This window comes from Rhinolophus sinicus, chromosome 9 (assembly GCF_057876585.1).
Source record: "Rhinolophus sinicus isolate RSI-liver-muscle chromosome 9, RSI-T2T, whole genome shotgun sequence".
NCBI lineage: Eukaryota > Metazoa > Chordata > Mammalia > Chiroptera > Rhinolophidae > Rhinolophus > Rhinolophus sinicus.
The window spans coordinates 11,122,970-11,126,598 of record NC_142509.1 but is presented as its reverse complement, the minus strand read 5'-3'; the positions used below and the strand labels follow the sequence as shown (position 1 = coordinate 11,126,598).

The 3,629-nt window shown below is 45.2% G+C and overlaps 1 pseudogene; it reads left to right on the top strand.

The window, feature by feature from the left end:
* Positions 1-908: 908 nt before the first annotated feature.
* LOC109435283 (keratin, type II cytoskeletal 8 pseudogene) lies at positions 909-2,438 on the top strand (annotated as a pseudogene).
* Positions 2,439-3,629: the final 1,191 nt, after the last annotated feature.

Here is a 3,629-nt window from a genome sequence, read left to right as displayed (position 1 = left end):
AAAATAGAGACAAGCAAACTTCCAGACACAGAGTTCCAAACACTGGTTATAAGGAAGCTCAATGATCTCAGGGAAAACTTCAACAAAGAGATAGGAAACATAAAAATGGAGATACAAACCATAAAAAAGAACCAGTCAGAAATAAAGAATACAATAACTGAAATGAAGAATACATTAGAGTAAACCAAGAGTAGATTAGATGAAGCAGAGGACTGAATCAGCAATTTAGAAGGTAAGGTAACATAAAACACCCAATCAGAACAGCAAACAGTAAAAAGAATCCAAAAAGATGAGGATTCTTGACGGGACCTCTGGGACAACATCAAGCAGACCAACATTCACATCGTCAGGGTACTAAAAGAAGAGAGAGAGAAGGAATTGAAATCCTATTTATATAAATAATGACAGAAAACTTCCCTAATCTAGTGAAGGAAATGAACATATAAGCCCAGGAAGTGCAGAGAGTACCAGGAAAATGAACACAAGGAGGCCCACATCAAGACACATCATAATTAAAATGTCAAAGGTTAAAGATGAAGAAAGAATCTTAAAAGCAACAAGGGAAAAGCAGTTAGTTACCTACAAGGGAGATCCCATAAGACTGTCAGCTGATTTCTCAACAGAAACTTTGCAGACCAGAAGGGATTGGCAGGAAATATTCAAAGTGATGAAAAACGAGGACCTACAACCAAGGCTATTCTACCCAGCAAAGCTATCATTTGTAAGTTGAAACAGCTTCCCAAACAAGAAAAATCTAAAGAAGTTCATCACCACCAAACCAGAACTACAAGGAATGTTAGAGAAACTTCTTTAATGGGGGGGGGGGGGGGGGCAGATAAAAAATATGAATAATACAATGGCAATAACTACATATCTATCAACAATTACTTTCAATGTAAATAGATTAAATGCTCCAATCAGAAGATAGGGTAGCTGAGGAAGCAGCTTTTTTGGCTCCTTCTCGAGTCTCTGTCTGGTTTTATCTCCTCACTTCCACTCCAGACTCCACCAGGTCCACAAGGGTGACCCAGAAGATGTACAATGTGTCCACCTCTGGCCCTTGGGACTACATTAGCTGCTCATAGTTGAATGCTACTGGCTCCTGTATCAGTTCCTCATCCTTTTTCTGGGTGGGTGGCAGCTACCAGGCTGGCCTGGGCATCGACATGAATCTGGCCAGGGATTACAACAGGGCTGGGAGTATGGCGACCATTACAGCTATCCAAGTGAACCACAGCCTTTTGAGTCCCCTGAAGCTGGAGGTGGACCCCAACATCCAGGCCATGCACAACCAGGAGAAGGAGCAGATTTGCTTCCTTCATCGACAAGGTGCTGAGTCTGGAGCAGCAGACTCTGGAGACTAAGTGGAACCTCCTTCAGCAGCAGCCGATGACTCGCAGCAACATGGACAACATGTTTGAGAGCTACATCAACAACCTTCGGTGGCAACTGGACATGTTGGCCCAGGAGAAACTGAAGCTGGAGTCGGAGTTTGGCAACACTCAGGGGCTGGTGGAGAACTTGAAGAATAAGTACGAGGATGAGATCAACAAGTGCCCAGAGTTGGAGGATGAATTTATTCTCATCAAGAAGGATGTGGATGAAGCTTATATGATCAAGGTAGAGCTGGAGTCCCGCTCTGATGAGATCAACTTCTACAGGCAGCTGTATGCAGAGGAGGTCTGTGAGCTGCAGGCCCATATCTCCCACACGTCTGTGGTGCTGTCCATAGGCAACAACGGCTCCCTTGACCTGGACGGCATCATTGCTGAGGTCAAGGCCCAGTATGAGGAGACTGCAACCATAGCAGGGCTGAGGATGAGACCATGTACCAGATCCAGTACGAAGAGCTGCAGATGTTGGCTGGGAAGGACAGGGATGACCTGCGTTGCACGAAGACAGAGATTTCTGAGGTGAACCAGAACATCAGCTGACTCTAGGCGAAGACTGACGCCCTCAAAGGCCAGAGGGCTTCCCTGAAGGCTGCCATCACTTATGTTGCGCAGCGAGGGGAGCTGGCCCTCAAGGATGCTCAGGCCAAAGTCGCCAGGTTGGAGGCCACTCTGAGAACCGCCAAGCAGGACATGGCCTGACACCTGTGCGAGTACCAGGAGCTCATGAATGTCAAGCTGGCCCTGGATGTGGAGATTGCCACCTACAGGAAGCTGCTGGAGGGTGAGGAAAGCCGGCTGGGGTCTGGGATACAAAACATGAGTATCCCTACCAAGACCACAAGCCACTACTCAGCTGGGCTGAGCCCAGCCTATGGGAACACCACAAGCCCTGGCTTCAACCACGGCTTAAACTTCCAGTCCAATTTCAGCTCTGGCTCCTTCAGTTGCACCAGCACCAGCTCCTCCAAGAGGTTGGTTGTGAAGAGGATAGAGACTCGAGATGGCAAGCTGATGTCTGAGTCATCTGATGTCCTGCCCAAGTAAAAGGCTAGGCTACCGGGGTCCCTCCTGGCCTCCAACCCTGTGGGAAAGGAGCTGAGCAAGGGAGCGTTGGGCACAGGAGATGACCAAGTCCTCAGCCCACCCTTGGGGGAGGAGTCTACTGCCTGGGGACCTCCTCTTACCCATGCCCCCAACTAAAAGCCAAGTCATGTTTTCCCAAAATAAAGTCCTAGCTGGCTATGCCAACCCTAAAAAAAAGACCCTTACATATTCTGCCTACAATATACTCACTTCAGATCAAAGACATACACAGAATGAAAGTAAAGGGATGGAAAAAATATTTCATGGAAATGGAAACAAACCAAAAAAAAAAAATACCCCCCAAAAAACCCACACAAAAAAAGCTAGGGTAGTAATAGTTATACCAGACAAAACAGACTTTAAAACAATGACTATAATAAAAGACAAAGGACCCAGTGATCCCATTTCTGGGTATTCATCTGAAGAAACCCAAAATACTACTGTGAGGGGATATGTGCATCCATACGTTCATGGCAGCATTGTTTACAATGGCCAAGATGTGGAGGCAGCCTGGGTGTCTGTTAATGGATGAATGGATAAAGAGGAGACGGTACATATATACAGTGGAATATTGTTCGACCATAGAAGGAATGGGTTCTTGCCATCTGCAGTAACATGAATGGACCTGCAGGGTATTGTGCTGAGTAGAATGTCAGACAGAGAAAGACAGATGCAGTGTGATTTTGCTTATATGTGGAATCTAAAGAACAAAATAAACAAACGAATAAAACAGAAACAAACTCATAGATACAGAGAACATTTTGGTGGTTGCCAGATGGAAGGGAGAATGGGGGAGTCGGTGAAAAAAGGAAGGGATTAAGAAGTACCAATTGGTTGTTACACAGTAGTCATGGGGCTGTGGGTATACCACAAGGATTATAGTCAATAATGTTGTAATAACTACGTATGGTGTCAGAAGGTACTAGATTTATCAGGGTGATAGATGGGAGGGGGTTGGGAGCAGGGTGAAAAAGGTGAAGGCATTAAGAAGTACAAATTGGTCTTTCTCTTTCTGACATATTTCACTTAACATAATGTTCTCTAGGTCCATCCATGTTGTTGCAAATGGTAAGATTTCTTTCTTCTTTATGGCTGCGTAATACTCCATTGTATAAATGTACCACAGTTTCTTAATCAAGACAAATACCATAT